Source organism: Spermophilus citellus, assembly GCF_964194105.1.
Source record: "Spermophilus citellus genome assembly, chromosome: 19".
NCBI classification, from domain to species: Eukaryota; Metazoa; Chordata; class Mammalia; order Rodentia; family Sciuridae; genus Spermophilus; species Spermophilus citellus.
Genome location: NC_138201.1, coordinates 16319634 through 16341923, shown reverse-complemented (window position 1 = coordinate 16341923; position 22290 = coordinate 16319634). Strand labels below are relative to the sequence as shown.

The 22290-nt window shown below is 41.0% G+C and overlaps 1 long non-coding RNA gene across 1 annotated transcript in view; it reads left to right on the top strand.

The window, feature by feature from the left end:
* Positions 1-22290, top strand: part of LOC308638682 — a 73902-nt gene that overhangs the window by 37271 nt on the left and 14341 nt on the right. Inside the window, exon 2 of the long non-coding RNA XR_014019906.1 lies at positions 18137-18277. This is a non-coding gene — a long non-coding RNA (uncharacterized lncRNA). The remainder of the gene's footprint in view (positions 1-18136; positions 18278-22290) is intronic.

Sequence of the window (22290 nt, the reverse complement as noted above, 5' to 3'; positions counted from 1 at the left end):
ACTGCCAGTAGGAATGTGAAACGGCACAGCTGCTATAGCAAACAGTTTGTTAGCTCCTCCAAAAGTTATACAAGAGCTTTCTTAAGACCCAACAATTCTGCTCCTGGGTACCTGAGAATGAAAAAACTTGTATATAATTGTTGTATACACACAAAACTTATATATAATTGTTCACTGTAGCATTATTTGCAGGAGCCAAAGAGCAGAAACAACCCAAATGTCTACCAGCTGAGGAAAGGATAAACAAAACATAGTCTGTCTACACAATGGTTATTATTTAACCATAAAAAGGAATAAAGTACTGAAAGATGCTACAGCATGAATGAACCTTGAAAACATTATGCTAAATAAAAGAAGCCAGATGCAAAAGATCACCTAGTGCATGATTCATAATATGAAACAAGCAGAAGAGACAAATCTATAAGGATGGAAAATAGACTAATGGTTGTCAGGAGTTGTGGCAAGAGAATTGGGGGTGAATGATATTTGGAATGGGATTTCTTCTGGGGTGATGAAAGTGTTCTGAAACTAGATGCTGGTGGTGGTCACATAATCATGAATATACTTAAAATTGAATTATACACTTTAAAAGGGTGAATGTTATGGTATATGATATCTTTCAATAAAACTATTATATACCTCAACAAGATAATGAAAAGGATAAAGCATGCACAGCATTTATGTTAGGAGGCTTTTAGCTATAGAAAAGAAAAATAATATAACCTCCATTACTATAATCAATAAGAAAACTGTATTGACTCATAACACTTGGGAGTCCAGAGGAAGAAGGAGCTTCCGGGATTGATTGATCAAGTAACTGAGTGTTGGTGTCAAGATCCAAGGTTTTAAAATCCCTCTGCTTTATAGTTCTGTCAGATTCATCTTTAAGCCAGTAGTGAGATATCTCAGATGATTCCAGGCATCACATTTGGACAAAACAATATCCTTTGGAAGAAAAGAGAATTAATCTTTGTGTTTCCTTAAGAAAAAGGAAATTTACCCCCAAATCCTTTAATCTGATGTCCAAATTGGTTCCTATGCCCATCCTCAGTCAATCACTGCAAATAAGAATAGGACTCCTTTCAGACCACTGAGGCCCAGCCTAGATCTCTGGGTGGTATAAGCCTTCCATGTAGCAATTGCTGAGTGAGAAAGGAGAGAATATGAAGCAAAGTAAGAACTAACAAGAGAAGTGGATGCTGGAGAGGAAACCAATAGGTTAATTACAATAGAATATGACTGATCCTGGTTTTATAGATTTAATTACTTGATATTAATATGAACAATCAATGAACTAGGAAGAAGTGTGGGCAATATAAATCCAGTAATAGTCTTAAGCTGAAATAGTACTGCTCAAGGATGCACCATGATTTCCATCCTCAGGATGCCAATTTCCTGGGAAAGCTCCATCTTTCAGTAACTAAACATCTCCTAGCAAGAGACACTATCTACAGAGCAATAAAATCCCACCTTGAAACACATTATATGTATCCCAGCAGCACAAATGAATTAATTTTTAATCATTCCTTTTGAAGAAAGGATGATTTATAGAATATTTCACTTCTACTTGCAAATGGAAAAATAGTTAACAATGAATAAATCATAGAACTATTTTTAAATGAGAAAATTTGAAGAGATGCTTCATAGAATAATGTATACCAATGGCCCAAGAATAACTGAAAAAGTGCTCAACTTCATAAATCATCAGGGAAATACCATTTCTAAAATTAAAATCACCAGAAATCCAAATGTTTGTGAGGATACAAAGCACCTCCAGTTGTTAAATATCTATCGTTGAAGCAGAAAATGGTAGACTCATTTTAGAAGACAGATTGCTAATTTCTTACAAAGTTAAACAATGCCCACCCTATGACCTTAGATTCCCTTCTAGGGTTTTTTTGTTGTTGGTGGTGGTAGTGGTGTTGCTGCTGCTGGGGATTGAACCCAGGGCCTTGTATGTGTAAGGCAAGCACTCTACTCTACCAACTGACCTATATTTCCAGCTATATCCCACTTCTGTTTATTAATCAACAAGAAATGAAAAGTATATCCACAGAAAGGCTTGTTCAAGAATGCTCATACCAGCCTCATTCATTAAACCAAAACATAGAAACAACCAAAGTGTCAAAAGAGGAATGGATCAACAAATTGTGCTGGATTCACATGATAGGATACCACTCTAATCAGAGGGAACAAGTCACCGTTACAGACCCAACATTGATAAATCTCACAGACACAATGTTGAGTGAAAGAAGTCAGGCCCCAACCCTCAGGCACTATGGATTAAACCCAGGGCCTCATGAATGCAAGGCAAGTGCTCGGCCATTGAACAGACCTGAAGCCAGACCTAGAAAGGAACATACTGTGTGATTCCATTTATATCATGTGGAAAAACAGGTACATCTAACTCATAGTGATAAGAATTAGGACAATGATTGCCTAAAGGGTTTAACAGGAAAGAAACAGAAAACCTTCTAGGGGTAATGGAGATGTCCTATATGCTGAAAAAAATATATAAAATATGCACACCAATTTGTACATGTAAGATTAGTGCATCTCGGCACATATAAATTTTGTTTCACTTCTAAAAAACTGAAAACATGAGATGCAGAGGTAATAACAGAAGGGCAGATATCTGAAGCCCAATCAAAAGAACTGGTAATTCAGGGCTGAATAGTTTGACAATCTAGGACACTAGGTCGCCACAAGAGGTGTTTAAACATCCCTGGGACATTGTCTGTGACTCCCTCAACCCCACTATTGCCACTTTGGTGGCTGAATCAGCTTAGTTCCCAGTATCTGGGCTTTCTCATCTGCCTCATTTTTCTTGAAAATACCTTGAAATTTTGTCCCCAAGAAAGACTCAGCTGAAAGCCAAGCAACTGGTCCTCTCTGGCTCCAGCCCCCGTCCCCCACTCAGGACACTGGGAGTAGGGAAATGCCACCCCCACAACCCCTACTTCCTGAGAAGAACAGGACTGAGAAATCTCATTTCAAGTGTCAGGTGGCAGCCCAGACTGAGCTCCAGGGATTCTCTCTGAACAGCAAGGAAGATGACTAATGCCAGAGGCGGGGGCCACAGAACACTCTGCCAGGGAAGGCAGTGGCTGCAGCAGCAGTGGGAGGTGAGCTGCCCATCCCTGCACACACTCAGGATTTCTATTCCTGACCAGTCTGCTGTCCATTCTGTCCAGGATGAAGGGGCAGAAAGAGTTTGGGGGGGCCAAGCAAGGCTTATATTATTTAAGCCTCAGTTTCCTCTAATGCAAAATGAAATGTGGGTGTCTTTGGGACTTGGGTACACAGGTCACTGGGTGAATACAATGTTTTGAATGAGTGGCAAGAAAGACTGGACAGGAGTAGGGAAGAGGGAAGAACTGAGGGAGGGTGTGGCCTCACCGAAGTCTAACACTGGCCTGAACCACCAGGTGCTGTGGAAGTGAAGTTGTTCCTGCCTCTAGCTGAGATGGGGGGCTTGGGTAGTGTTCTATACCCCTCTGTCAGTCACAGACTCTGGGATGCTCTTGGATATAGCCACCTATGGAGGGTCCTGTCAAATGAAGGCAATTCTGTGGAGCAGAGGTGCTGCTGTGAGCTCTTGGCAGCCACAGACTCATAGCTGAAGGATGGGAATGCTGTCTTACCCCAAGGATCAAAATGACCACTATCTAGCACTCTTCTGAGTTCATATCATAGGTCATGAAGAAATAGTAATAATTTTCTTCCTGCATGAGAAACAGCATCTAGCAGCATAAATGTGTGAGCCCTGTCTAGTGCAGATTCAGCATTTTCAGGGACCAGAGAAAGGTGAGAATCCAAAGTCTCTGTAGTAACAATATCAAAAGTACTTAGCCAGATGCTGGCAGAACAGCTGGATCCTTAAGGATCTTTAATCCCTTGATCATAGGAAGGTTTGGGTTGACCCAAGAAGGTGGTTGGGGAAGTGGTGATTATTCCTGTAGGGACTTGGGGCAGTGGTGACCCACCATCTGCTCTCTCCAGCTTATCATATCACTCTGCTTTCCTTCAGATATTCATGCACATTGACCATGGCCCAGGCCATGTATCTTAAGGTGCCACCATTCACTGATCCCCATCTGCAACATTTATTACATGAATCTATGAACCTGAGAATAGAGTACTGGGCATCACCTGATTCATCCAACCCAGGACTTGGCTTTTTTTATTGGGTATATACTATAGCAGAATGAATTTTGATTCATTGTACACAAATGCAGCACAACCTTACATTTCTACGGTTGTACACAATGTAGTGTCACATGATATGTGTGGTCATACATGTACCTAAGGTAATAATGTCTATCTCATTCCACCATCTTTTCTGCCCCCATATACCCTTCCAACCTTTCCTCCCCTTTGGAAGAACCTTGATAGGACTCTGCTTTAATGGGGCTTTCCAGAAACAGCGAGTGAGAAACAAACCCAGGATGTTCATATCTCCATGGAAGAACACTGACTTTAAGTCCAACAGACCTAAGTCTGAATCCAGCTCTGTCTTCTGTTAGTTACGCAATCTTGTTCAAGTTGCCTTCCCTCTCTGAGCCTCAGCTTCCCCCTCTCTAAAACATAGATACACTAGTGTGCCTTCTTAAAATGGTACTGGGAGGATTAAGAGCCTTCACACATGCTGTGCATAGCAGCACAAAGTAGGCACTTGACAAATGGCAGCTTTCCCTCCCTTTTCTGGAATGATTTTATATCTGCAGATCCTGCCATCTCTGGGCAGCAGCTTTCACAGGTTCATCACTGTACTACAGGGTCAGACTTAACCTGCCATGTGTCCTTGGGGACCTCTTCACGTTCTTAGCAAAGGTCCCCTGTGCTATCAGTTTCTGTTCTGTCTCCTGTTCCAGCAACTGCCCCCAAAAGGCTCACTTATTTCCTCTCAGTTGTTTCCTATGTGTGCCAGATCCTCGGGTCTTTTGTGAGTACCCTCTAGTATCCCCATCCAGCTGTGCTTTCCTTGAAAAGCTGGTTTGGCTGAGGCACAGACTTTGCCAGTAAACTCTGTCCTTTGTTTAGAACCCTGGTAAGTTGGTGAGGAGCCTACTTGGAACCCGGCATCATGGACAAGAACTTCAAAGGAGCTGGTGGTGGACACAAGGTGGGGCTCAGTTTGAAAGCAATGGGCAGATGGCTCCAGGTGGCTCTCAGGGGCCAGAGGCTAGGCAGGGCCTGAGATCAGATACATCAGGCACATCTCTCTGCTTCCCTTAAGGGAAAGCTTTTAGCTGTGCCAAGGAGGACAGGGCTGGGTTGTGGTGCCACCAAATCCAAACCATAGATCTCCCCGCCAGTAGGGGCTGCCAGCACGTTCCTGTCTCTATGCCACATGGCAAAGTTGGCACTCCCTTGGGCCTTAAACACTTCCTCCAATCCTTGTCTCATGACAAGAGGACATTTTCCAATGCTTGACCACACCAAAAGCATTTCTTATCAAGAGGGGCCAGGTCATTTCTCTTCCTTTCAGAGCAGGATCACCCCCAAGGGGTAGACTTAGTCAATTGTTTTGGGAAAACTTGGCATTTGGAGATTTCCTAATATTTTGTTATTGTTCATAATTCCAGAAACAACACACATACATGTACACACTTTTATATACTAGGATTTATGTATTTCTATATTAATAGTATTTGAGTTATAATTAAAGACTCAGGTCTGTCAGACTTAAGAGCCTGGCAAAATAGATTACTTTTTACCTATTCATATTGTTGTAACTCCCACCCAAAGAGCGCATTTCCATTTCCCCAAAAAGCTCCCTGTGCAACTTTTTAGTCAATAACCAAAACCCCTTCCCACCTTCCCCAAGCAGCTACTGTTCAACATTTATCACTACAGTTATATTTTGCCTATTTTTGGACTTCATATAATGGAATCAGTCAGTCAGTAGTCTTTAGTGTCTAGTTTCTCTCACTCAAAAATAATAATTTTGAGATTCAGCCCTGTTATTGCATTTGTCTGCAGCCATTATTTCTCATTGCTGAGTACTATTCCACTATAATTGCAACTTACTTAAATAGTTGCCAGTTGATGGACAAGAGCCATATTATTTTAAGCACAATAGATTCAGGTCACGTTGAATTTCAGGAATAGGTAGAATGAACCTCAGAAATCATGTTTCAACTTTCTTATTTTATGTATGAAGCTCAGTAAGGAAAGTGACTAGCCCAAGATCACATAGCTTTGTCAGGACAGACCTAAGGCCAAATTAAATCTTCTATTTCTCTGGCCAGTTGGGTTTTTGTTTTTGTTTTGTTTACTCCCCATGTCACTACATCTCTTAAACACATGTGAAAACCCTTTTGTTCCTAAAAGGATTTTAACAGTTTTTCTATATACAGTCTCTTAGGAGCATATAATAGAATTCACTTCCAAGGTATCAAAAACTTGCCTGTTACAAAGTAAGATAGCTCTGTAAATGTTCAAAAAAGAGAAAAGCAGATGATTCACAAGGAACAATCTCTTTTCAGCAAGGTCCATCATGCTGAAAAATACCACAAGGGGAGGCATTTTTCAGCAAGTCTTGTAGAAGCAGCAGAAGCCCATCAGCCCACAGGTCCCCCAGGAAGGATTTCTTTCATTTGTTTCTACCTTTTACTGCCATAGAAAAAAATCCCAGAAAGTCAGATAGATCTGGGTTCCATCTTGGCACAGGCCCCTTGGCACCTACATTACCTTGGAAAAGCCTCAGTTTCCCTCTCTGCAAACTGGACATGATCATAACATCTGTCCCACAATGGTGCCAGGGAGCACCATTACAACCTTCTGGGGTCCAAGTTTGAGTTTACAGACAGGGATTCCTTGGGAGGACAGGGCAAAGGTCTGACAGAAGCAAAGATAAGGAGTGGGAACTTGAGCTGTAGTGTGAGGCTGTTTCTCTCATAAATTCTCCTTGGCAAGAGTTCTATGCTTTTCAACTTTCTGGCGCCTGGTCTTGTTTATCTTCTTAGCTTTCCCTAGGGTCCCATCTCAGAAACAGAGACCAGGAAAAGGGCAATGTTTGTGTGGTCTAGGCTACAAGGCCAAGAACTTGGCCTTGGTGGTCACAAAGGCATAGTGGAGCCCCAGCCTGGCACTATGCCAGGGGAGGGCTGAGGAGCAGGGAGAAAGAAAAAGGTTCCTAGTAGAGAACTGTGATGTGATTTTTCACACTTTGAGACCCTCAAGAAGAGGGCCTCAAGATTTAGGAGGTTTGGGGCACAGGAAGAAGCCAGCTCACCAGACAGGCCTGGTTAGGATCCCTGCTCCCTCATGGATTACCTGTCAAGCTTTAGGTGAGCTTTCTTCTCTGAGCCTCAGTTTCTTCCTCTGCAAGATAAGGACTCATTTTTATTGGGGGGCTGCAAGGATCCAATGAGCCCACCATGGCAGAATGGTGATGATCTTTCCCCCAATATCTAGCTAATGGCTGAGAAGTTTCTAGGCCAGGTAAACCAAATGACCTACTAAGTTGCTTAAGTCTTCCCACTCCAGATCTAGGGCAAGCTAGGCAGTGTCCACAGATATCTCCACAATGCGCCCCATGTCCAGCCCCAGGACAAGGAGACAATCTCAGTACACATGATGGAAGAACACAGCTGCAATTATTCCAGGAAAAACCAGCGCTGTGTCTTGCCTGATAGACAGACAGTGTTTGCCAAGATTTCCTGGACAATGTCTTCCTCTCCCAGTTTTCACTGCTTTAACTGTAGAATGGAATAAATGCCCCTGTGCTGGAAGAACATTATGAGAATTAAATAAAGTAATGACTGAAAAGCACTTAATGACAGAGCACAATTAAGTGCAGTAGCTAAACGAATGGGTTCAGGATTCCAGCTGGGTTTCCAACCCATCTTCATAACTTCCTAGCTGTGTTAACTTGATAAATGCTTAAGCTTTGGGCCTCAGTTTCCTCATCTGTAAAATGAGGCTATGACTAGAACCCATCTGATAACAGACTAGAAAGTGACAAAAGTTAAACAGAAAGCAGGCATCACCTTGGGGGGAGTGACTGTGGTCAAGAAGTCACTATTCATCCATTTCCCTGTCTACCAATCAGGGCAATAGAATTGAGCTTTAATCAGTTCAAGCAATATAATTGCATTTCAGGCATACTAAAGCAGCCTCTTTTGTATTTTAAAAATTGTTCTCTTTCTGGAAGAGCAACTAGAAAGAATATGGACTCAGAATGAACAATGAATGGTGATTCAGTCACAGAGCAGCCATGTGATCCTAGGCAAGTCATTTCCTCTCTTTAGACATCTTTCCTTCTTTGTAAAATGGAGATGATTATGGCGATATTTCTTGGTCCCCTTGGGGATGAGATGAGATGGGGTGGGGGGCATAACCCCCAGTGCACCCTCTGACCCAGGACCAGCTTCTCAGACTATGGTTTCCTGGCACGTATTTATGTTGAATATTACCACATTGCCATGGCAGTAACGTTTTGGCTCAAGGGCATTCTGACAAATCCCTGCCAGTAATGAACTTCTGGCGTTTGCTTATTGTTCTATGAACTTTCATTCTGCACGTGGAGCCCAAGTTCCAGGAAATAATCCAGATTCCCAGCTCCTTGGACTTCCTCTGGCCGTCTGGAGACTTGGCCTGCTGGAGGGAAAGAAAAGACGTCTGGCCTTTGGTGTCAGACAGACCTGATATTGTATCTCAGTCTTGCTAATTTTGAGATGCATGTCTTCAGCAATTGACTTTATCTCCTTTATCCTCAGGTTCCCCATTTGTGAAATGGCAATAACAATAGCCCTTACCTTGAAGGCATACTGGACTGCTGTGCTTGTGCACAGTAAATGATACTGTTAAAGATAAAGGTGGCCCTGAAATAAGGTTTGTTACCTGAATAATGAAGGCCCTAGCAGAGAGCAGATCGAAGATTTCCTGGACAATGTCTTCTCCTTCACAGCTCCAGGGAGCAAGGTAGGGCCCAGGTAAACATAGGGATATCTGATAACCCTGACCAACCAAGTGCTTGGCACACGGTATTTGCTCAATGAATGCTAATCCATACTTCCCTGCCCTTCAGGCAGGTCTGAGAAGACTCAAGAACTTCAATATACTTCAATACAGTTGTCACTGCCTCCCATTCAGTCTTTGTAGAAACTTAAATATTTTCAAGTAGTCCTGCAGGGCCTTGTTCCCTACATGCAGGGAAGGAAACTCAAGAGACAAAAGAGAGACTTCTGGTGGCTTCATCAATGTGACAAAGATGGTATGTGATAACAACTATGCCCATTCCATCTGTTTCCCATACACAATTCATTTATTTAACGAGTATTTATTGAGCACCTACTATGTGTTCTGAGCGTAAAGTGATAAACAGAATAGACTTGTCACTACTAGTGGAGTTTGTAGTATAGTTGGGGAAGAGGCATAAATCAATAATGGTACCAAAAATGTTTTTATTACAGGGGTGATAAATATGGTATTATTCCATTCCAAGGCTGGGTAACTTATTAAGAATAGGTTTCTTTAGCTCACAGTTATGGAAGTTCAGGAACATACTGCAGACTTCTGGTTAGTTCTAGGGAGGGACTCCTGGCTGATGGCATTGCAAAGGTGAAAAAGCATGCACAAGAGACTGCATGGTCACACAGGAAGCTCATTTATAACAAGTCAGTCTCCGGAGAAATAAACAGGATCTCATGAGAGGGAACAACATCATTCCTTTCTGAAGGCAACACGCCCAATGATCTAATTAACTTTACACTAAGCCCTTCTCTTAAAGGTCTCATCGCTTCTCATACCGCCACACTGGGACCAAATTTCCAACACAGGAACCCTTGGGGGACACACCATATATACACCATAGTAAATGCTATGAGCAAGAAATTCCAGATGGTAGAAGAAGGTGACCAAGCCTCCTCAGAGATCAGGAAGTCCTCCCCAAGGAGGGTCTCAGAATGTGGCAAGGGGGTTAAGTAGGGGAGTGAAGCAGGGAGAGAACATGCAGGGACAACCAATAGAAAGGTACTATTAGGGTCATTAATGTGGGCAACTGGGCCAGCTACCCTAGAACCACTTCAGGGTCCAGAGAGTCTCTGGGTAGTGTCTACCTAAAGGGAGGAGGTGCATTACCCTGTGTGAAACCCAGCTGGCTCTACCACTAAAGGAGCCTAAGGGTAGCTGTCCAGCCCAAACCAACTGGGCCACAGTTCAGAACTAGATGGGTTTGCTGCAGCAGGTAGTACTATCCAAGAAGTTGGAAGGCTTTAGGGGACTATGCCAGTGGTTAGACAGCTTGAGGTTCACCAGCCTGTCAGAGGGCCAGCTCGTGTGCCACAGCCCAGTCCTTGGTGATTCTGCTAGGCTCACTTTGTCTTAGAGTGAAAGAATTTACAGGAATGTACATCTTCTCAAAGTCCACCCACTCTTCCACCCAAGTCTGCTTTCTCAGGGTGTCCAGCCACAGGGCTTTCTCCATCATGGCCTCCTCTACCGGTCCAGCAGAGGAAGGCAAGGTATCTTGGTGTGAAGTGGATTTATTCCTTTCCCTTTCCTCTGGTCTCCTTGCCTCCCAGACTCTCACAATCTTTACAAGGAGGAAATTCCCAGAAAAGCCATGGAACAGAGGGATGCCTGGGTCTGGGGTTTGAGTCATGGAGAGGAAGCTCTGAAAATTACTTTGATGGCTCCAGAAACCTATCTTTATCTCTAATGGAATTCTGGAAGCAGTAGCCACCCAGTCTCATTCTCCTCACCATCCCATTTGCTAGGCTGATGGCTTCTGGCTATAGGTCCAGTGGTGGAGATGAATGAAGACACTTTCTGGAAAGTGGCAGAGCTGCCTCTCAGCCCCTCCCAACTACATGTGCATAGCTATGTCCTGGGAGTTAGGAGACCCAGTAACTCTTTGGGCTATTATTATAAAGAGATCAAAGACAATATGAAAGGCACAGCTCTAGGCTCTCTTTGGTGGCTTGTGTGGGAGCCAGCAATTAGGAGAGAGGAAGGATTTGCTGGTTCCCCACAATTTCTCAGATAACCAGGCCATGGACAGAATTCTGTCTCTACAAAGACATTTATTAAGCAACTGTCCTTTGAGCTAGTAGTCCCCAAACAGGACATGCAACATGTTATTAAATTCATTTAAATGTAAGGCAGAAATAGAATATTCTAGAGTCATATTCTGTAAAAGTCCCAGGCCAGATCAGGTGATCGGAATCACCTTTAACCAATGGCTGGATGCAGATCTATTAGGTGCCATTAATACAGCTTACAGGATTCTTACACCTTGTTCATGCCAGAGGAGGGAGGGTCTCTAATGTATTCAAACCAAGCCACATATTCTGAATCCCACTAATTTTACCAACTGCCTGTTTCTAGCATCCATTATGCTGTCAAACATGTCACCAATTTCACCTCTGAAAACTTTTTTTTTTAACAGACATTATACTACTCAACAAAGATTCTGGTACTGATCAGCATTAAAGATAAACAAAACCCTTGTCTTTGTGACTTCAGAGCTCTGGTGAGGGTTTCCTGGAAAGGATTCTGGTTGGGTACCCCTGGACTGAGTTCCAAGCAGCTGCCTGCCCTGGAGTTATTGCTAAAATCAAAAACACACATATAGAGCACAATACTATCTTCTCTGAAGTACCAGAAATCTCTCTTTGGACTCCTGGTGGTACCTTCCAACAGTCAATTGTGCCACTGAGCCTCAGTGTCCCTATCTATAAAGTGTCTGGCACCTCACATCCTTGCATAGCTTCCTCCTCTGGGCTAGAATCTGGCACAAAGCTGTCCTGGGTTTCCCATGGTCACTCTTGGAATGCCTCCCTTTGTTGAAAGGAATTAGACTACCTTGTCCTGATTCCTTGAGCCCCACAACTTCCTCTTAGAAAATGTGTCTGGTTGCTGCTGACAGAACCAGTCCTTCTTTTTCCCTAAACATGCTCTGCTCAACCAATCATCCATTTGTTCATTAACAACATTTTGGTGTTTTCAATACCTGGGCTAGTAGTGCTTTTCTGTTTCCATGTTAGACTATAAGGGAAAGCCTTGTGTGCAGTGTCAGCATTTAGTAAATACTATTGTCTCAGGACCTCCATGGATAACAAAAGCTGTGGATTCTTAAGTCCAGTACATAATGTGATGCAGTATTTGTGTATAACCGATGCAAATCTCCCATATACTTTAAATCATCCATAGATAATTTATAATACCAAATACAATTAATGCTATGAAAATAATGGTTCTGCTCTACTGTTTAGGGAATAATGACAAGGAAAAAGGCCTACCTGTGCTAGTACAGATACTAAAAAATATATATTTATTTCTTTTTATTTATTTATTTATTCATTCTAATTTGTTATATATGACAGAATGCATTTCGATTCATAGTACACATATAGAGCACAATTTTTCATGTCTCTGGCTGTACACAAAGTTGAGCCACACCATCCACGTCTTCATACATGTACACTGGGGTAATGATGTCCATCTCATTCCACTGTCATTCCTACCCCCTACCCGCTCCCTTCCTCTCCTTCCCCTTTGCCTTATCTAAACTTCCTCCATTCCTCCATGTTCTTCCCTCCCCATTATGGATGATACTAGAGAAAACATTTGGCATTTGGTTTTTGGTGATTGGCTTACTTCTCTTAGCATAATATTCTCCAACTCCATCCATTTACCTGCAAATGCCGTGATTTTATTCTCTTTGAATGCTGAGTAATATTCCATTGTGTGTGTGTGTGTGTGTGTGTGTGTTAAATAGAAGTGGTGCAAGAGGGCATCCCTGTCTGTTCCAGTTTCTAGAGGGAATGCCTTCAACTTTTCTTTTTCTTTTTCTTTTTTTAAAGAGAGAGAGAAGAGAGAGAGACACAGATAGAGAGAGAGAGATAAATTTTTTTAATATTTATTTTTATTTTTTTTAGTTTTCGGTGGACACAACATCTTTGTTTGTATGAGGTCCTGAGGATCCAACCCGGGCCGCACACATGCCAGGCGAGCGCGCTACCACTTGAGCCACATCCCCAGCCCTGCCCTCAATTTTTCTCCATTAGAATGATTTTGGCCTGGGGCTTAGCATAGATAGCTTTTACAATGTTGAGATACGTTCCTGTTATCCCTAGTTGTTTCTAGTGTTTTGAACATGAAGGGGTGCTGTATTTTGTTGAATGATTTTTCTGCATTTATTGAGATGATCATATGATTTGTATCTTTAAGTCTACTGATGTGATGACATACATTTATTGATTTTCGTATGTTGAACCAACCTTACATCCCTGGGATGAACCCCTCTTGATCATGGTGCACTCTTTTTGATATGTTTTTGTATCTGATTTATCAGAATTTTATTGAGAATTTTTGCATCTATGTTCATTAGAGATATTGGTCTTAAGTTTTCTTTCTTTGATGTATCTTTGTCTGGTTTAGGAATCAAGGTGGTATTGATCTCATAGAATAAGTTTGGAAATGTTCCCTCTTTTTCTATTTCATGAAATAATTTGAGTATTGGTATTAGATCTTCTTTAAAGGTGTTGTAGAACTCAGCTAAATATCCATCTGGTCCTAGGCTGTTCTTGGTTGGTAGGCTTCTCTGGCATCTTCTATTTCATTGCTTGAAACTGATCTGTTTAACTTGTGTATATCATCCTGATTCAGTTTGGGCAAATCATATGAATTTAGAAATTTGTTGATGCCTTCAATATTTTCTATTCTATTGGAGTACAAATTTTCAAAATAATTTCTAATTATCTTCTGTATTTCTATAGTGTCCATCATGATACTTCCTTTTTTATCATGGATGTTGGTAATTTGAGTTCTCTCTCTCCTCCTCTTCATTACTATGACTAATGGTTTATCAATTTTTTTCAATTGTTTCTTTTGTTTCAATTTCATTGATTTCAGCTCTGATTTTTAAATTATTTCCTGTCTTCTACTGCTTTTGGTGTTGATATGTTCTTCCTTTTCTAGGGCTTTGGAGATGTAATGTTAGGTCATTTATTTGTTGACTTTTTCTTCTTTTAAGGAATGAACTCCATGCAATAAACTTTCCTCTTAGTTCTACCTTCATAGTGTCCCAGAGATGTGGATATGTTGTATCAATGTTCTAATTTACATCTAAGAATTTTTTAAATCTCCTCTTTAATGTCTTTTTAAAAATATATATTAATTAATTTATTTTTTAGTTGTAGTTAGACACAACACCTTTATTTCACTTGCTTATTTTTGTATATGGTGCTGAGGATTGAACCCAAGGTCCTGCACATGCAAGGCGAGTGCTATACCACTGAGCCACAACCCCAGCCCTAATGTCTTTTGTAACCCATTGTTGGAATAGCTTCTATTTTTTATTTTATCACTGGTTTCTAATCTAATTCCATTATGATCTGACAGAATACAGGGTAGTATCTTTAATTTTTTTTGTATTCACTGAGTTGCTTTGTGGCATAATAGAGTCTATTTTAGAGAAGGATCCATGTGCTGCTGAGAAGAAAGTGTATTTGCTCGTTGATGGATGAAATACTCTATATATATGTCTGTTGAGTCTAAGTTATTGATTATATTATTGAGTAATAGTTTTTTCGTTCAGCTTTTGTTTGGAAGATCTATCCAGTAATGAAAGAGCTATGTTAAAGTCACCCAGAATTATTGTGTTGTAGTCTATTTGACTCTTGAACTGGAGAATAATTTGTTTGATGAATGTAGATGCTCCATTGTTTGGGGCATATATATTTATAATTGTTATGTCTTGTTGATGTATGGTTCCTTTAAGCAGTATGAAATATCCTTCTTTATCCCTTTTGGTTAACTTTGTCTTAAAGTCTACTTTATTTGATATGAGGATGGAAATCCCTGCTTGTTTCCACAGTCCATGTGAGTGGTATATTTTTTTCCAACTTTTCACCTTCAGCCTGTGGATGTCTTTCTTATGACATAAGTCTCTTGAAGGCAGCATATTGTTGTCTTTTTTTATTATTTTTTTTTAAAGAGAGAGTGAGAGAGGAGAGAGAGAGAGAGAGAGAGAATTTTTAATGTTTATTTTTTAGTTCTCGGCGGACACAAACATCTTTGCTGGTATGTGGTGCTAAGGATCGAACCCGGGCCGCACGCATGCAAGGCGAGCGCGCTACCGCTTGGGCCACATCCCCAGCCCCTATTGTTGTCTTTTTTTAATCTAATCTTCCAGTCTATGGCTTTTGACTGGCAAGTTTAGGCCATTAATATGCAGAGTTATTATTGAGACATGATTTACAAATCCTGGTTATATTCATTTATTTTTGGTATTTAACTTGACTTAGTTTCTCCTTTGATTACTATTTTCTTTAGTGTAATACTGCCCTTTGCTGATTTTATTGTTGTTTTCTGTTTCTTCCTCATGGAATATTTTGCCAAGTATGTTCTGTAGTGCAGGGTTTCTAGCTGTTAAGTTCTTTTAATTTTTGTTTATCATGGAAGGTTTTTATTTTATCATCAAATCTAAAGCTTAATTTTACTAGATATAAAATTCTTGATTGGCATACATTTTCTTTCAGAGATTAGTATATGCTGTTCCAGAATCTTCTAGCTTTCAGGGTCTGGGTTGAGAAATCTGCAGATACCCTAATTGGTTTCTCCCTATATGAAATCTGATTCCTTTCTCTTGTGACTTTTAAAATTCTCTTCTTATTCTATATGCTAGGCTTTTTCATTATAATGTGACAAGGTATGGATCTGTTGTGATTTTGTACATTTGTAAGCCTTTTGTATTTGATTTTCCAATTCATTCTTCATGTTCGAAAAATTTTCTGATATTATTTTGAATAGATTGTTCATTCTTTTGGTTTGGAACTCTAGGTACTCTTCAATCCTGATAATTCTTAAATTTGGTCTTTTTATGTTATACCATAATTCTTGAATGTTCTGCTAGTGGTTTCTTAACATCTTCACTGTGTTGTTAATGTTCTTTTCAACATTATATATTTTTTCTTTATTATCTGAGGTTCTGTCTTCCTAGTGATCTAATCTGTTGGTGGTGCTTTCTATTGAGCTTTTAATTTGGTTTATTGTTTTTCAAGAATTTTTTTTCAGAATCTCTATCTTCCTATTGAAGTAATCTTTGTTTCCTGTATTTGCTTATGTAGTTCTTTATTGAAATGATCTCTCAGAATATTTTAATTATATACATCCTGAACTCCTCTGTCATTTCTTCTGTTGTGCTGGCCATAGCTTCTAATAATGTAGTATCTTGATTTGTTTGGGGGCACATTCTTCCCTTGTTTTTTCATGTTGTTCATGTGTCTTCCTTTCTAGCACTGCGGATCCAAAGCTTTATAGTATTTACCCTATAAGCGTATAGTGTCCCTGCAGATTTCCAATATCTCTCCTTTAAGAGGGAGCACAATGTAAACAGATCCAAATAAAAACAATATACAACCTTAAACCAAATAGCTGCTATTTAGATGTTTATAGATTTGTTACAATATACAGAAATGATGAGTTCAATTATTATCTACAATTTAAACTGTACATTTGCAAAAGGATCTACAGTTTCTAATGGTGGACAAGGAACTGGTAGTGAGGTGTAAATGAAATGTTGAGTGGGTAAGATGTGAGGTTATAGAGTTATTAGATCTTACAAAGCATGAAAGAGGAATCTAAATAAGTTGGTTAGGAGCAGGAGAAGAAAGAGAAAGTGATTTTAGGAAGACAGTAGAGTATAAAAAACAAACAAATATTAAGAAAAAGTAAAAAATGTAAAAATAGGAGATAAAAGAATATACAATACCACTGTATCAGACATCCTAGTCTTTGGTAGCCTAATTCATGAAAAGTAGTGGGTTTCACAAATGTTGGGGATGTGAGGGTGGGAGGATAGAGGAAAAAGAAAATCTTGAAGGAAGATACAAGGATTGTTTTTGTTGGAGATGAGGATCTTTCCAGCTTCCCTTCTCATCCAATAGGTCGGGTTGTCTGTTTGCTGGTATCTCCACCCTCAGGATGGTGATGGTTAGGGTGGGAGGGTTGGTCCAGGGATCTCCTTTGGCACTCACTCATGTGATGTGAGCACATGGTCTTATCTCTTATATTTCCTGTAGACCTTGAAATTCCTAGTCTCTAATTTCTACTTACCAATCAGGAACCTTTCTCTCCCGAGGTTTGTGGGCTGCATTCTTGGGGCTGCGTACCTGTCCTGGAGAGCTGTTTTATATTAGGTAGTTCAGGACCCAGTTTTGCGAGCTATGGACCAGCCACATAGCCACAAGCACTGTGCGGGGTTGAGGGGGGAGTTAGCGACTTTCGGTACCTTGATATTGCTTCTAAGCCCCAGCCAGTGTTCCAAGCTGGGAGTTGGCCGAACTAAAGATGGCAACAAAGGTGTCCCAAGATGGAGGTGGTGGCTTTCAGCAATGGGGTGTCAGGTCGGGCAGCAGCATTGAATGATGTGTTCAGATGCAACTCTGTAGCATGCAGTATTGTGGCTGGTGGCTGTCTCTGGACCCAGTGCAAAGTCTCCAGGTACAGGCTACTGTGTGTAGGGACTGTGGCAGTGGTTGCAATGTCCCAAGATGGAAGCGACAGGAGGAGCCCCACATTTGTAGATGGGGGTCCACACGGGAGTAATGGCTACAGTTCCTGGCACATGGGCAGTGGCTGGGTGTCCTGCATGGGAGCCATGGCTGGGATTCCTGTACAGGTGCCGGTGGTCCTCCTCAAGTACCTCAAGGACCTGTGTGAACAAGTGGCCACGAGTCACAACTATTTTTCCAAATATTTTTTTAAAAAATTTTTTTAGTTGCAGACAGACACAATACCTTTATTTTATTTATTTATTTTTTATGTAGTGCTGAGGATAGAACCCAGTGCCTCACATGTGTCAGGCAAGTGCTGTACCACAGAGCCACAACCCCAGCCCCTCCGGATTTTTTTGATTTGCTATTGTTTGAATCTGTGAAAGTGAAACCCACAGATACAGGACTAACTGGACTGATGTCAAAGTCCAGAAGTTAATACAACTCCCACTCTGAGGATGAGCTGATTGCACAAAGGAACCCGCCAGTGACATTATCACTACCCATTTGAATGAACAAATGAAAGGAAGGGAAAGGGGTGTGTAAGTGTCCTTGAGATACAGCCTGATTGGTGGAGCTGGTCCTTCTGGGTGCCCCTAGTCACTCCAGCTTAATTCTCTTCCCAGACTTTTGGGAGAGGCTGAAGTTTCACAGACAGAAGGGATAAAAGAGAAAACAGCATGGCAGACTGGAAGAATTATAGCCTCTTGGTATGGCTGAGCACTCAATCCACACTAAGCACACTCCTGAGCCCTGCAGATTCCATGGTAAGTAAAGAATCAGGCTCTGATCTCAGGTATCTAACACTCTAAAAATGGGGCCAGTAAGTTAGAATCTATTTTGTTTATTTGTATATGGTACTGAGAATCATACCCAGTGCCTCACACAAGCTAGGGAAATGCTCTACCACTGAGCCACAACCCCAGTCCCTGCTTGTTCCTTTTAGTGTTGTCTGGGGTTGATTTCATTCACTAGCTGAGTTGGGGAATTGCAACAAGGACTATATGTGTCCTCCAAAATCCAAAATACTTACAATCCAGATCTTTATGGAAAAAGCTTGCTGATTCTGAAATACAGGCCAAACAGATACAAAGAGGATGAGAAGCAAAGAGGAGTACAGCAGGTAAAAATACACACAGGGAGAAACTAAGGCAGAGAGGAGCCCTCACACCTGTGCGAGGTGAAAAGACTGTTTCTATGGTTTGAATGTCTCCACCAAAATTCATGTTGACATTTAATTCCCATTGTGGGGTATTAAGGAGAATGGAAACATAATCCAAGGATAGTATGTGGAGATGGGATAGAGGGAACAGAGGAGAAGGAAACAAGACAGGCACAGAAAATCAGAGCCTCCTAAAATGGGCCTCATTTAAATGAAGCCATAAATTGGGGGCCCTAAACTAATGGAACTTAAAAGGAGGAGGAGAGGGCTGAGGTTGTAGCCCAGTGGCACAGTACTTGTCTAGCATGTGCGAGGCCCTGAGTTTCATCCTCAGCACTAGGAAAAGAAAAGAGAGAGAGACAGAAGAAGAGGAGGAGGAGAAGCAGGAAAACGAGGAGGAGAGAATTGCTCTAGGTTACTCACCATGTGATGCCTGACTCTCCTTGGAGATTCCCCACACAACAGAAGAAAGACCCTGAAAACTCTGGTCATTGACCTTGGGCTTTCCAACCTCCAAGACTTTTGTAAAACATAAATATCTTTTTGGTATAAATTATCCAATTTCTGGTACTCTTGCAGCAACAGAAAAAAACACAAAATGGCTGGAGATCCCACAATTATTTCCATTTTTCACCATGTCAAAATTTCACAATCAGCAGTATCTTCCAGGGGGATAAGCCTTGTTTTCAAATCTCCCCAGGGTAGTTACTTCTCCTTGCTACATGCCTGGGTGTAGACAAGCTGATGAGTTTTCACAGGAAACAGACAAGGCTGCTGGAAATTTCCAGAAACCAGGAAGAAGGGAGTAGAAAGGCTGGGCTTTAAAAGACTAGAAGTATCTGTGGTCCAAGGTAAGAAGAGAAAAGCAGAACTGTAAACAAAAGCAATTTTGCTGAGTAGGGGGACGTCTCCAAGTTGTCCTGGAGCTCATACTTGTGACCAAAGAAGTCTCTTGCCTTGTAAGAGCAGAGCTAGGGCTAGGGATGTGGCTCAAGTGGTAGTGCGCTCGCCTGGCATGCGCGCGGCACAGGGTTCGATCCTCAGCACCACATACAAATAAAGATGTTGTGTCCGCTGAAAACTAAAATTCAATATTAAATTCTCTCTCTCTCTTAAAAAAAAAAAAAGAGCAGAGCTGATTCTTCTTCTCATGTCTGACACTGGAGAGTGTCTGTTTTTGGGGATATGCCAGTGTGTGTATGCACAGTGGTCTTAAGCACTGTATCAGGATGGATCTGAATTTTTTAGGGAAGGAAGGTCAAGTTTATGCAATTTGGGGGACTCCCTTTAAGAAAAAGACTTAAGAAGTATCAATGCAAATTTATTTATATATATATGAATATTCAGATGTTTAAAATCACAATGTTTCAAGATTATACAAAGCTGGCAAGTAACAGTAACATCACAAATCCAAGAAAATAATGAATGCTTTAACTTTCTGATAGCTTCTGAAATGCATTTCCTATTTTTTGTTGTATACTTTTTATTTGAAATTTTTATATTTTAATATCTTCAATGGAGAAGGAAGAATGATAAATCAGCCTCTCCCCTGGCATGGTTGAGTGACATTTGTTTTTACCAAGAGTTGGGATGTATAAGATGTGTGACTTGATACTCGTGCTTGGTGGCTTACAGGACAACTTCAGGTCTGGGTCCCTCTGGTAAGGAATTCTAACGAACTATTTTATATGTTTTCCATCTCACTGAAATAATTCAGCACAACTTCAGGTTGTGCTGCTTTGTATCAGGACCCAGGAAAAGTTGGCCCCAGGGTAGTAGGGAAGCCAATGCTAGAGCAGGATAGATAATAATAACCTATATATGGCAGGGACAATGAACAACATCTGTGCATCACACTGGTTTCACACTAAACCTACCCCCAAACAACTTTCCCCAAATGCCTAAATCACAAGGGAAGTGTTACAGGAAATAAGTCAGAGTAGAATGAGTTATCAGTCCTGACAATGGTAAGAATGTATTGCTTTTCCCAAATGGCCATCATCTGTGAATGGACAGACAAAATGTGGCATATACATAAGATGGTCTATTATCCATCCATAAAAAGAAATGAAGTGATAACACCTGCTACCACATGGATGCACCTTGAAAACATTATGCTAAGTGAAAGTAGTGAGAACAAGAGGCAACCTGTTGTATGATTCCATAAAATGCTCTGAACAGGAAAATCTTTTGAGTCAGAATGTGGATTACCAACTTCCAGGGGCTGGGTAGAAGGGAGTAGGGAGTAACTACTAATGAGCATGGGGGTTTTCTTTTTGGGATGATGAAAAATTCTGGAATTAAATGATGGTGAGGGTTGTATAACTGTGAAAATGCTAAAAGCCACTGCATTGTACATTTAACAGGGTGAATCTTATTGTATATGAGATATAACTGAATGAAGCTGTTATTTAAGAGAGAATAATACTTTTACACATCTTACAAAACCATACGGCCTAATGAACACATTGCTTAGGCCTCTTTCCATGATAAATTCCCCACTGGTATATATGTATATCAATTATCTATTAGTAAAGTGACGTTGTATAATAATGAACTGAACATAAACCCTCAGTGCCACATTACAATAAATATGAATCTGGCTCATGACTCAGTCTGGTTCATGACTCAACTTTGCAGTTCTCGTTTTAGTCAGTCTTACTCTTCTGGTGGTTGGCCATAGGTTGGCTGATTTAGGATGGTCTCCCTGGGATACACTGGGTGACTTGGTTCTGTACCTTGTATCCAATCCTCTAACACCCTAGGCAGGATCTCACATAAAGAAGGCAAGGATCAGGAAAGAAGCAGAGCACAGGATCATTTTTTCAAGGTGTCTGTTAACATTGCATTGGCCAGAGCAAGTCATGTGGCCAAGACCAGATTCAGAGGCTGGGGGACTAGATGCCCCTTCTCAGAGGAGAGGTGCTACAAAGTCACATGACAAAAGAGGAGAGTCGGTCTGGGTTGCAGCTCAGTGGTAGAGTACTTGCCTCACATGTATGAGGTACTGGGTTCTATACTCAGCACCACATATAAATAAATAAAGCTTTAAAAAATAAATCTTAAAAATAAATAAATAATTCATTGTGTTTATCTACAACTAAAAACATGAAAAAAAGGGAAATAGTCATTAAGGCAATCAATTTATGTCTGTTTCCATGTATGGACAGGTATATATGCCCAATGATATATTTACAGCTGTTTGTGTATCTGGATATAAACATACGTACATTCAGGCATAGGTATCTGCATGTGAGGCTGTTGTATTAACACTTTCTTTCGGTATATATACATGTGCTACATGTGTGCTTGCATGGGCATATTTTGGAAGCTTTTCTGCTTGTGAGCTTTCCTAGAGAGGTGCCAGGTTTAGTGGGCCAATATATATACCCCAATCTCCCAGCACCAATGGGATCCTTGCTCTGAGTCCTCCTCTGTCACTTCCCCAGGGCAGGCAACTATCAGAGAGCACAGGCTTAGAAATCACAAAGTCTGATTCCAAAACCAGCTCTGCCACCAACTGGCATGGCAGGTGACTCTAGCCCCATTTTCAGATTTGTAAAAATGCAAATACCACTTCTTAGTTTCCTGTGAGTTCTCTGGAAGGTATAGCCTGTG